General features: G+C 45.4%; 1 long non-coding RNA gene across 1 annotated transcript; it reads left to right on the forward strand.

Moving 5' to 3' along the window:
* Positions 1–856: 856 nt before the first annotated feature.
* LOC138826288 (uncharacterized) lies at positions 857–7,591 on the forward strand. The gene is made up of 4 exons (XR_011371637.1): positions 857–951; positions 3,642–3,837; positions 4,669–4,801; positions 7,493–7,591. It is a non-coding gene; the product is annotated as an uncharacterized lncRNA (long non-coding RNA).
* Positions 7,592–13,701: the final 6,110 nt, after the last annotated feature.

Raw genomic sequence — 13,701 nt, forward strand, 5'->3', positions numbered from 1 at the left:
ACACACACACACACCACATGAATGCAAAATCAGAGATTTCTACACTGCAGTCTTTGGGTATTCTCTACTTTTTCCCCCAGTAAGCCTGGTGGCTGCTGGCCCAGGTGTTTGGTGCATACAACATCACCTGGCATCTTCAATTTTGGAGGAACAGAATGGCTAGAAGGTCAACCTTCCCCCATCCCGGCTCCTTGATTGGGTCATCGTCTATCCAGGCCCTTTGGGACTCCTTTACAGACTCGCCAAGATGCCTTCAAAAGGCATCACATACTGGGCACTGGTGGCTCATGCCTGTCATTCTAGCTACGCAGGAATCTGAGATCTGGAGGATCATGGTGCCAAGCCAGTCTGGGCAGGACAGTGTATGAGACTCTTATCGATGAACCATCAGAAAACAAAAATGGCATTGTGGCTCAAGTGGTAGAGTGCCAGCCTTGAGAAAAAGAGCTCAGGGACAGCCTTCATGACCAACAACAACACGGAGAGGCATTGCATGATGTCTTTGGGATTGGCATGGGCCAAATGTAATTGGAATTAATTATAATTGGAATTAATCAAGTCCTCCAAGACAAAGCAGTACCTCCTTTAATCCTGTGCTCCTCCATCGTCTCACCCCCTGGCCTTGTTCGTGCTTTGGGTCAGCATGGTTCTGGCTGGATGGGAGGGCTCCAAGGAAGATCCCAGAGCAATCACCCCACCTCCTTCTGCCCTGCTCACCCTGATGCTTCTGCTCTTTGCCATAGACCTTCTTCCTGGAATCCATCCATGAGGTCATCACCACCATCATAGTGGTGAGTGGTGGGTGTGGCCTAACTAGGGGCAGTCAGAGGTGGAAGTAGGTCTGGGACTAGGAGCTTCCACTTTGGGTGTGGGCTGAGGCCTGGGCTGACTTTTATTTCATCCTGACCCTTGCAGTGGTGGGGAGACAGTGTAGACTTCACATTGAGTCAGGTAAGATTGGAATCTGGAGGACCACTTGTGTGGGGAAGGATGTGGGACTCAGGGGGCCACTGTTGTTGGTATTTTCTTGGGACTCCCCCCTCCCTCTCTCATCCCTCAATGGTAGAAGAAAAACTTCAACTCAGGGTGTGGGAAGAGGGGGCAGGGGAATATTTTGGGTTGAACCAGACTTGTGCTTCATATTCATCCTAGCCCCTACTTCCTATTTATCTGAGGAATGGCCATATGGGTTTGGGAGGGGGAAAAATCATCCTAGCTGAGAATGTGGATCAGTGGTAGAGTGTTTGCCTAGCATGCCAGAAGTCACCAATGGGCCACCAATAGGCCATTAGATGTCCCTTGAGTTTGGGCCAACTCCCTTCAGCCTCTGCCCTACCCTACCCCCAGTTTAACCTTCCCGTTGCCCGGCAGATGGAGGCCTGAGAGAAAGCCACTTGGTCATCTACTTCTGGTGGCTAACGCTTTTGAGAGTCAGTATGTCACATAGAGAGTCGTCATCTACATCAGTCTACCGGAGAAAGTGAGAAAGCACTCCTCACTTGAGCCTGGAAGCTGTGGGCAGATCTGGATGTGGGGCATCTGGGGCAGGACCTGCTCCTTGGGGGAATCCACTATGGGGTCGGGAACACTGACCTCTCCTCTGGCAGTTTCCATGCTGTCTTCAAGTTGCTTCTGAAGCAGTGTTGGGGAGGGGGATGGGAGGCTCAGCCTGTGCTGGCATCTGGAAACTGCTGTCTGTGCTTTCCCTGACTAGGAGTGACAGCAGCTCCTCAACACTCTCCTCTTCTCGATCTTCTCCTGAGACAGCCAGTGCATGCACTGGGCTTTTTCCCAACATAGCTCATTCAGGAACAACATCTGCTTTTTACACACCATGAGGGACTCCTTGATAGTTTGGATGTGTGCCAAAAGCTGGCTGCATCAATGCTGGAGCTCACCTGCTGGACTCTGGAAGTCCACCTCATCAGGCAGGTCATGGATGAGGGTCTGTGGCTCCAGCTCAGTCTGGCACTGAGCTGCTGGGTTGGCCATGGGGTGCCTGAAGCTAGCCCACCATTCTTGGGTCAGGAGTTTCCCCCTGTGGATCTCATCCTCCAAGAGCACTCTCAGAGCCATGTCACTCTTGGTCTGGGGAACCTCTCCATCCTGTGTGATGGTCACATGGGGTGGGGGGGATTCACCTCGTTACCTTTTGCTTCTCCAGGGCTCATCCCTTCCCCTTCCCCAGGGAAAGCCAGGAAGCTCAGCTGGGCTTGCAGGCATTCCTCCTGTGATCTGGTGGCTTCCAGGCACTTGAGAGTGTCCTGCCACTTCGGGGACACCACCTGGTCCCTCCAGTTTGTTGAGCCCTTCACTTGCATCAGCTGCTCCAGCAGCTGGATCTGCCTCTCTAAGTGCTGCTGCAGGGCCTCCTTCTCAGACCACAATCGCTCATTGGAGACAATGTGCCATTCACAGGAGGTTCTGAACTCCTGCACTGGCCCAGGGACTGCTCCTGCTGCTCCTGAGCTGCTTGGCTCTCTCTCTCTCAGCCACCACTATCCATTTCTCTATCTTCTTCTCTGAGCAGTCCTACTGCTCCCGCAGATGTTTCTTCATCTGCTGCTTTGTGTCCAGGATGCTGGCAAGCTCCTCCTTCTCACTACTCATCCGGTGGAGAGTGTCCCACAGCAGGGCCAGCTTTTCCTCCGGTTGTCTATCCCACACACATGCACATCGTGGGGTCTCAGGGGTCTCCTGCTGATCCTAGGCTTTCTCCTCCAGTCTCTGCAGTTGCTCCTACTGCTCCACGTTCTGAAGACGGAGACTGGTTTTCCTGGACCTGGATATGAAGTTGTTCCTCCAGGTTATTCAACTCCATCTTCAGTACCTAATGCCCTCCAGCGCTTGTTGGAACTTGCATATTCTCTTCTTCATGTTGCTCCTCTGTACCTACAGCACTTCCACCTTCTGCTGCAACTCTGTGTTCACTTGCTCCAGGTCATCAAAGTTTCTGGTATTTTCCTCGAGCTGAAGGATCACATCATTCAGCTGTTTGAGGAACATTTTGGTCTTCTCCTTTGCAGCAGTGACCAGAGAAGCCACTATCTCCAGCTCTGCCACACCCCACTCTGTAGCTTGTAGGCAGCTGGTGAGAGCTTCATGCTCCCTTTCTCTGTCATCAGCGGCCTACTGCACTTGGGCCAGTGCACATTGTAAATCGCTTTCTGCCGAAACCAACCACTGTATGGGTGCCTTTTGGATTTCTACCTCCATTTTTGGTGCTGCATGTATCTGGTCTATCTTCTCCCTCTCTTACTCCCATTGACCCTGCGGGTCTGTCTCCCTACTTCAGTGGTTGGATCTTGGCACAGAGTGCCTGGTTTCTTCTTTTCTGTGGTCCAGGGTGGGCATCATATGCAGGTAGCATCTCTGTGGATCCTTGGTGGGATTGGGACCCTTGACACTCTGGACCCTGGTGGCTGTGACTGAGTCCAAAGGCAGGGTAGGCCCATGGTCGGCATCACCTTTCGCTGGACTCTCCATACAATCTCGCTCCCCAGTGGTGTTTGTCTTGGGGATCCCTCCCTTTTTCGTGTTCTTTGTTTTCTTGAATGTTTCAGGTCTGTCGGGAGGATACTGCTGGTGTTCTTGTGGCAGCTTTTTGCCCACAGTTCTCTCATTGATTCTTATTGTTTCAGACATCTGAGCGCCAGGACGGGAAAGTTGGGCTGGCTACATTCCCAGGCTCTAGAAAATCTTCTATTCTCCCACTCACTGACTAGGACATCGTTTCCTACTCTACCTCAAAGTCACCTGGAGTCTCTTGCTCACCACTCAGCGACCTCTACATTCCTCAACTGCTGATAGTGGTGTCACCCAACAGAGGGATTCCAGGTGCTACTGGGAAGCATGTAATATGGGCATGTCCACTATTCTTGGATCCCATTGGTGAAAAAGAACGATGAAAAAATGGGGGTGTGCCTGGAATCCTGGGATGCAGACCAAGTGGGCCTAGTCAACATGACAGCAGCTCCTTTACCAGGAAAGTCTGTCCAATCCAGTTGGGGACAAGAGGGAGACCTGCTTTAGCCAGATGGCTGCACAGATTGTTGTGTATGTCTGTTTTTGCCAGTCCTGGACCTTGAACTCAGCATCTGGTCACAGTCCATGAGGTGTTCTTGCTCAAGATTAGCCCTCTACCACTGGAGCCACACAGCTCTACTTCTGGCTTTGTTGGCATTGAGGTTGGACAGGTGTCTCAAGGACTTTCCTGCCTAGGGTTACTTTGACCATGATCCTCCTATCACAGCCTTGTAAGTATCAAGGAGGACTGGTGAGAGCCACTGGTGCTTGGCTAATCATTGTTCGGGATTATGGCTTCCTCAGTAGCCTGCAAGCCTTCAGCAATGCAAGGTGAAGTATGTTTTGGAGCCAGATCACTCAGACCCAGATGGCCATACTGCAAAGTAAGAAAATGTAAAAATGCCATCCTGCCACTTTTTTCTGTGCAATTCCCCCGTTGCACAGGGCCTGAAGTTCTAGGATCCCAGGATAGCTTGTGTTTCCAGCGGCTGCACCCCAGCCTATGGTGATGAAAGCTGAGGCACGGTTACCATGACCTGAGTTCAAGACCATGCTTGGCAAAAAAAGCAAAAAAGCAGAAAAAAATTAGCTCCCTGGCTTGCAATTCACGCTGTTTCTCCTACCTTTGATTTTGAACTTAAGGCCTGGGTAACTCTGAAGCACTGTGGACGAAGGGGAAGCTCACCATGCTTGAAGACAAGAAAGTGAGGCCTGGTCCCTAGGCATGAATTAAAGTCCCAGCCCTGGAAAAATTCTATTTATATATATTGTAAAGGTAAGATTTCTACTTACATATAGATTTTCAGTCCATGTCCTGTTTGTATTGGTTATTTATTGTATTTTTGTTTTATTCATTTATTTTCCATTTTTTAATTGTGAAAATACTGTACATAGGGGATACAATTACATGGGCAAGATAATGAGTACATTTCATATCAAGCATTGTAGCCTCCTCCTTTGTTTCCACTTCCCATCCCTTCCCATGTTCCCTCTCACCCCCCCAACCAATCCTCCCTGCTCCTCCCCCGCACTCCCCCTGCACCAATGTTGTAAAGTTCATTTTTGACATAACGACTTGTACATCTCATTGCTGCAATGGGTCCACCTGTATCCCTATTTAAACGATTAATTTTTCCTGTTCCCCTCCACAAATTATACCGACATCAAATACAGTGAAAGCAGGTGTTATACTGTGGGAGAGGGACGTACAAAGCAACAAAGAAATAATATTATACATGTGTTAGAAACAATCACAAGAGAGAGAAAAATCATTTGAGTACATATCTTAGGGTTCATTTCCCTAACATCACCTTATCTGACCTATTCTGCTTGACCCAGACATATACTAGATATTGCAAATAAGGGAAACCATGGGACCTATGCTTCTTTGGGCCTGGCTTACTTCACTTAATATAATTTTTTCCAAGTCTTTCCATTTCCTAATAAATGGGGCAATGTCATTCTTTCTGATGGAGGCATAGAATTCCATTGTGTATATATACTACGTTTTCTTGATCCATTCATCTACTGAGGGGCATCTGGTTTGGTTCCATATCTTAGCTATAGTAAATAGTGCTGCAATAAACATAGTCGTGCTGGTAGCTTTAGTGTGGTCTTGTTTGTAAACATTTGGGTAAATGCTCAAAAGTGGAATTGCTGGGTCATAGGAGAGTTCTATGTGAAGTCTTTTGAGGAACCTCCATACTACTTTCCAAAGTGGTTGAACAAGTTTACACTCCCACCAACAATGCAGTAAGGTTCTCTTCTGTCCACATCCCCTCCAGCATCGGTTGTTATTAGAGTTCTTGATTATAGGCATTCTAACTGGTGTGAGGTGGTATCTCAATATTGTTTTGATTTGCATTTCTTTTATGGCTAGGGAGGTTGAGCATTTCTTCATGTGTCTATTGGCCATGCATCTTTCCTCTTCAGAGAAGTTTCTCTTTAAGTCTTTTGCCCACTCTTTTATTGGGCAATTGTTTCTTTGAGGATTTGTTGTTGGGCGATTTAATTTTCTGAGTTCCCAATATATTTTAGATATGAGATTTTATATTGACTCTGATGACACACATTCCATTCATGATATTGATGACAACCCATCACATAGTATCTAGATTTGCACATGTGTTCTCCATCATGTCTGACACCCAGGACTCTCAGAGAAAAGGAAAACAGCTATCACACTCAGCTTCTTACTCCATGATCCAATTGTTGGCAGTGCTGGGATCTGAACTCAGGGCCTAGCAGACCCAATTCAGACCCTGAATGGGTGTGTCAAAACTGCAACCTCTAGCCAATGAAGCTGCCAGGGCATTTCCAGACCCTGAGATTGAGCTGCAGGAGTGGACAAAATAGCCATACATGGATAGACAGGTGGTAGAACAACAAAAAAAAATATTTGTACATAGTGGCAGAGATATCTACCTAATATTCAATGACATCAACTACATTCCTACTAACTCTTAGGACTTTATTATGCCACCATTGAAGGAATAGTATTCTTTTCATGCTTAATTAACCATTCATTAAGATGAATCATTGTCCTAGGATCACTGCCTCTAATTTTGGACTTGACCAATACACGCAGAAACTTCTCATTCAATCATGCGTTTGCTAACATTTCATTGTTATTCCCATGCATAGGAACAAGTATCTTGGGATCTCCCCACACTGGTAGGTGTCAGGACCAGGATTCAAGCTCAGGGCCTATTTTGCCGCATGGGCCTATGGTTTCCCTGATGGGCCGTTAGCCTTCTCCAATGCAAGGTGAAGTACCATTTGCAGCCGTGTAATTCAGACCCAGGATGGTCACCGTGCAAAACAAGAAAATATAAAAAATCCATCCTGCGACATTTTTTCTGTCATTTTTCTGTCATCTTTTCCTGTCATTTTTCTGTCAGTTTTACCTGCAAAGTTTTAGAGCCTAGGATCCAAGGATCGGCTACAGGCCCATGGGAGCCCACCAGCCTGAGGTGATCGAAGCTGAGGCAGAGTTGTCATGAACTGAGTTCAAGTCCCATGCTTGGCAATAATAATAATAATAATAATAATAATAACAATAACACACCCTGGCTCAGAATTCTCACCATTTTTCTGCCACCTCTGAGATTCCAACTCAGGACTGGGTAACTTTGTTGCACTGTGGGGGAAAGTGAAGCTCACCATCCTTAAAGACTACAAGGTCAGGCCTAGTCTCAGGGCCTGAACTGAAGCCCGAGCACTGGCAAAAATCATATGCTCACCTACTTTATACATAGGATCTCTCTTTACATAGGGATGTGGAATGCATCATGCATTCAGTGTAGTTATTCTTTTTATTGTGTGCCTTAGTCATGGATGCATTTTGTATTTTATTGTATAAGATGACAGCTATAACTGTGCTGACATGGATGGCAACTGATTCCCATGAATATAGAGTTGCCTATATAGCATACTGCATCCTAGCTGAGACCCAGGACTTTCACAGGACAGAGAAACAGGTGCAACGATTGGCTTCTCACATCAGGATTCATCTTTTGGCAATGCTGGGATCTGACCTCGGGGAATGGCAGGACCAATAGGCGAATGGGTCCAGGTAAGCACACCAGACTGTGATACACTAAGGAGCGAGGCCATTCCCAGGACCTGAAATTGAGCCCCGCGTGGGCGTGGGGCAGGGCGGAGAAGGGGAGCACAACAGTCATCCTTTCATAATCTAAAGGTAGTATGTAAATAAGTACATATTTGTATAGAGTAGGATGGCGACCAGTGATGGAATCCAGTCTACCTTGTGACTAATGATTCTTGGATCTTCCCCAATGCCTCCATTTCATGACTGTGATGATTATGGCCATGTTTCATCAGCTCTTCATTAAAAATAATCTATACCCCATAAGTCCTGCCTATCATTTCCTACTAGCATCAAACTGGAACTACTCATTCAAAGATGAGATCCATCGAATTCCATGACTCTTCCTAGGTCTGGAAATGAGTATCTCAGAATCTCCCACCATTCCCTCAATGCATGGGGGCTGACCAGGATTCGACCCCGGGGCCTACGTTGCTGGGTCGGCCTCTGACTCTTCTGATGGCCAACAGGCCATCAGCCACACCAGGTAACCTTCACTCTGCAGGCCACCGTGTTTGGACCCTGCATGGTCAGCATGCAAAGGAAAATAAATGTAAAAGTGCCAGGTGGAACTTTCCACCGCTTTTATTCCCCCTCGGGGCTTTTATTTTTCCAGCAAGCCCCTGGATCTTAGGGTCCGAGGTCTGTGGGTCCAGAGGCTGCAGCCTAGGATGATCAGAGCTGAGGCAGAGTTGCCATGACTTGAGTTCAAGGCCCGGCTCTGGCATAAAAATAAATAAATAAAAAATTATGAATGAAGCACCCTAGCTAAGAACTCACACTGTGATACTGCTAGAGCTGGGATTTAAACTCAGGTCTGGGTAACCCCATTGCACTGTGGGAGAAGGGGAAGCTCACCATCCTTGAAGACTAGAATGTCAGGCCTGGTCCAGGGCTTGATTTGAAGCCCAAGCACTGGACAAAATAACAAGCCCAACTCTTTTACATATAGGATCTCTATTTACATACAGGTTTGGTATGCATCTTGCATTCAATGTAGTTATCTTTTTTTTATTTTGAGTCTTATTCATGGATGTATTGTTTATTTTATTGAGTATGGTGACAGGTATATCTGTGCTGACATGGATGACATCCTATTCCCATGGCTATAGAGTTGCCTATATACCATTCTCCATCCTGGCTGAGGCCCAGGACTTTCACAGGACAGGAAAACAGGTGGATCGATGCGCTTCTCACATCAAGATGAATCTTTCGCAAGTGCTGGGATTTGAACTCAGGGCCTAGCTGGCCCAATTGGTGAATTGGGTCAATTTGAGCACACCAGCCTGTGAGCCACTATGGAGCTAGGATGTACCCAGGTTCTGAGACTGAGCCCTGGAAGGGAGGATCAATATAATCATGAATTCATCGTTTAAGTACAGGATCTATATTATCATACATGGATGGGTGGCATCTTGCATTCAGTATACTCGTTCTCTTTATTTTGTGTCTTATGCTTGGATGCAATGTGTATTTTATTGATTATGATGACAGATATAACTGTGCTGACATGGATGGCAACCCACTCCTTTGGGTATAGGGTTGCCTATGTAGTAATCTCCGTCCTCCCTGAGACCCAGGTCTTTCTCAGGACAGGAAAACAGATGGATCGATAGGCTTCTCACATCAGGATAATCTTTTGGCAGTGCTGGGATACAAACTCAGGGCCTAGCAGGCCCAATTGGTGAATGGGCAAAAGTGAGCACACCAGCTTGTGAGCCACTAAGGAGGTAGGCCAGTTCTAGGACTTGAGATACAGCCCTGGGAGAAGGGGATTAGGAGGGGGGAAAATAGTCATGCATTTGTAAGTGCAAGTTAGTATGCAAATAAGTACATATTTTTATAGTGTAGAAGAGATGGAGACCTGTGATGGGATCTACCTTGTGACTACCAATGCTTGGATCTTCCCCGATGCCTCCATTTCATAACTGTGATGATTATGGTCATGCTTCATCAATTCTTCATTAAAAATAATCAATATCCCATGAATCTTGCCTATCATTTCCTACTCACATCAAGCAGGAACTACTCATTCAAAGATAAGATTGATTGCATTCCAGGACCCTTCCTAGGCCCAGAAACCAGTGTCCCAGGATCTCCAGCAGTTCTCTCATAGTAAAAGGGCTGACTGGGATTCATCCTCGGGACCTCCATTGTCTGGTTAGCCTGTGGCACCCCAAAAAACCAGCAGGCTTTCAGCCATGTCAGGTCACCTTCATTCTGCAGGCAGCCATGTTTGGACCCAGAATTGTCACCATGCAAAGGAAGCCCCAGCACTGGACAAGCCCACCTCTTTTAAACATAGGATCTCTATTTACATAACGATGTGGCATGCACCTGGTTTTCAGTTAATCTTTTTATTTTGTGTCTTATTCATCTATGTATTGTGTATTTTATTGAGTATAGGAGGAAATATATAACTGTGCTCACATGGATGACAACCTATTCCAATGGGTATAGAGTTTCCTATGCTTTCTATATCCTAGCTGCGACCCAGGACCCAGCATAGGAAAACATCTGCAAGGTTTGGCATCTCACATCAGGATGAACCTTTTGGCAATGCTAGAAGTAGAACTCAGGGCCTAGCAGAACCAACTGCCAAATGGGTCAACATGAGCACACCAGCTTGTGAGCCACTAAGGAGGTAGGCCATACACAGGACGTGAGATCTAGCCCTGAGGTGGGGGTGGAGCACCATATTCATCCATTCATAAGCTGAAATTAATATGCTAATAAAGGCCTGTTTGTATAGAGTAGGAGATGTGGTGAGCTGTGTTGGAATCCTATCTTCCATGTGACTACCAATTCTTGGATCTTTCCCAATTCGTCAATTTCCTGAATGTAATTATTATTGTCACACTTCATGCAGTCTTAATTCAGATCTTACCTATCATTTCCTATGTGAATCATGCATGCACTTCTCAACTCTTCCCTAGGCCTGAATTCAAGCACCAGTACTGAAAAACAAAACATTTATAGACATTTTAAATATTGGAGTTATATCGCTATATTCATTTTAAATCATGTTTGTTGGAGTGATTCATTATATTTTATTATTATTAATTGATTGATTGAGTTAGCATTTATTTTATGGACTGTGAGTACACCTATAACATTTATTACATTTGTTCCAATCTATTCCATAGCATATAGCTTTGAATACATAACATGCACATCATACTTAAAACCCAGCACTTGCACAGAAAAGGAAAACAGGTGTCACACATGGAATCTTACACCAGGAAGAAACTTTGGCAATGATGGGACCTTGACTGAGGGACTAGGAGGCCCAATTCATGAAGGGGTGAGTGTCAGCATGGCAGCATCTAGCCCATGCAGGTGCCAAGTGGATCTGAAGACCTGGGATCGAGTTCCAGGTTTGGCCAAAATAGCAAAAATGTTCTATGCAGATGATGCTATACAAGTAAATATAAATTTAGATACTTACATACTGCCAGAAATATCTATTTAGTGTTCAATTATACATACTACGCTCCTACGGATTCTCAGGTCTTTAGTGAGGACTCCATTTAATCAATAGTATTCTTTTAGTGCATAATGAACTATGAATTAAAATCAGTCGGTGTCCTGTGATTATTGGGTCTAATTTTCTGCTAGACTGATTGATGAACTACTCATCAAACCATGACATTGTTCACAGTCCTCTGGTGCTCTTATGGAAAGGCAATAGATTCTTAGGCTCCCCAGCCCTTTGGAAGTGGCATGACCGGGATTCAAACTCAGGACCTAGGTGTCCAGGTTGGCCTATGGCTTCGCTGCCAGCCTGCCAGCCTTCAGCAGTGCCAGGTAACCTACAGGTTGCAGCCATGTCATTTGAAACCAGGATGGTCACCATGCAAGGAAGGAAAACCAAGAAACCGCCGACCATCCACAGATCGCGGGTTTTTTTGGTGCTGTTTTCATTTTGTTTTCCTGTCAGCCCCTGAGGCGTACCATCCCATGATCGGCCGTGAGTCCAGAGGCTGCACCATCCCAGCCTAGGGTGATGGAATCTCAGGCAGTGTTGCCACAACTTCAGTGCAAGCCCCGTGATTGGCAACCAATCAATCAATCAATAAAATTTTAAAATATTAGAAATATCTGGGCGCCGGTGGCTCACACCTGTAATTCTAGCTACTCAAGAGGCTTAGGATTGTGGTTCAATCCAACCCAGGCTGTACAGCCCATGAGACTCTTATCTCCAATAAAGCACTAGAAAACCAGAAGTGGTGCTGTGGCTCAAGCGGTAGTGCACTCGCTTTGAGCTGAAGAGTGCATGGACAGTGCCCAAGGCCAGAGCTCAAGCCCCACGAAAAAAAATTGTAAAAATACTAATGAAGCTCCCCAGCTTGGCATTCAAAACTTTTATTTTTCCTTTAAGGCCTGGCATTTGAACTGAGAGTCTGGGTAAATCTAATGCACTGTGGGGGATGGGGAAACTCACCATCTTTGAAGACAAACAATTCAGGCCTCTTCCCTAGGCCTGAATTCAATCCCCAGTCCTGTTAAAGTAATATTCATCCACATTTGAAATAATGATTAATATCAACATACTTATGTTTTGCCGCGGACCGGGTTCTGTCGGGACAACGGAGGATACCTAGGGGAGGAACCTGGAATAGGACGGGGAGATGGCGAACAGACAACTCACACACATTAGGAGTGGATGCTGAGTGCTGAGTGCGATTTAATGCAGAGGATAACAAACTTTTATAGCAAAAGTCTCCATAAGAAAGGGCAAAAGGTTACATAATCTTGCTGCAGGGCTTCATTCTTGGGTGGTCACCAACTGGTCGCCTGATAGGCACTTGTTTCCAGCTTTACCTCTATTTTTAAGAAATACAATGGGTTTCTATGATTGTCACCAATTAACCACTACTTTTTTCTATAGAGGCCTTAACTGTCCCATTAAGATCTTTCCTGTTCCTTCTTTAATAGTAAGCACCAAGGAGACTTAGATTTAGCAAGTCTCTTAGTAAATGAGGAAGTTCTTTCTCCTAAGTAGTTATCTCAGCAATTGCCATACATTCTTTCTGTTCTAGCCGCACCTACAACTTTTTGTAAATTTCTTACAATTCCTTCTGCTGGAGTGACTTTGTGAAACCCCCAATACTTTTATATTTACTTATAACTTGTCTACTAGCCTCCATAAGAGGGGTTTCAGGGTAGCACTTAACTCTGGTGAGTTAGTCATATTTTTAAGACACTCATCAGATATTGGAGTCGTGAACACTCTTAAGAAAGAGCTTTGAATAAGGGAACGTTGACAATGAGTAAGTACAATGAGCAGTAGAAACAGTAAAAGATTAATAGGCACTCTTTATGAGGAGAAGAAAGACAGAAACACATCTTTTCCCAGGGGTTTTGCCAGCCTTTTCCCAGGAGTAGGCCTCTTAGAAGCCCTATTCTCCAAGGTAGACTTCGGTGAAGTCCCAAAACTTGGAGATAGGTTTCTGTAAAGCCCCATTCTCTGAGGTAGACTTCGGTGAAGTCCCAAAACTCAGAGATGGGTCTCGAGGCCCCTATCATGGTCTGATAGATGGTTTCCCATGCTAAGCAGACTCTACTGGGGTCGGCGTGGCAATGTTTACCGCATATTATTTTACTGTGTATGTATTTTATTTCTTGCACTATTCATTCATTCATTATTTATATTGACTATTATTACACTTATAACATGTATTAAATTGATTACATCTTATGAGAACTATACAGATTAGCATATGTATTATATACCTTACTACAGACCCAGGACATTCACAGAAATTCTATAGTAGATGATCCCATGCTTAGAAAAACAGAAAGAATACACCAACCAAAGTCGAATTCATCCCTAGGCACCCCAGTGGCTCACATCTTTAATCCCAGCTACTCAAGAGGTGAGAACTGGAAGATGAAATTTTAAAGCCAATCCAGGCAGAAAAGCCTGAGAAACGACATCTCCAATTAACTGGCAAAAAGCAAGGCTACAGGTATAGCTGAAGTGGTAGAAAATCAGCTATGAACAATCAAGCCAAGAAAGAGCAAGCTGAATTAAAGTGCAGAGAGAGGTGGATAGGGGAAGAAAG

The sequence above is a fragment of the Dipodomys merriami genome, unplaced genomic scaffold (assembly GCF_024711535.1).
Source record: "Dipodomys merriami isolate MVZ:Mamm:240054 unplaced genomic scaffold, mDipMer1.0.p SCAF_141, whole genome shotgun sequence".
Lineage (NCBI taxonomy): Eukaryota > Metazoa > Chordata > Mammalia > Rodentia > Heteromyidae > Dipodomys > Dipodomys merriami.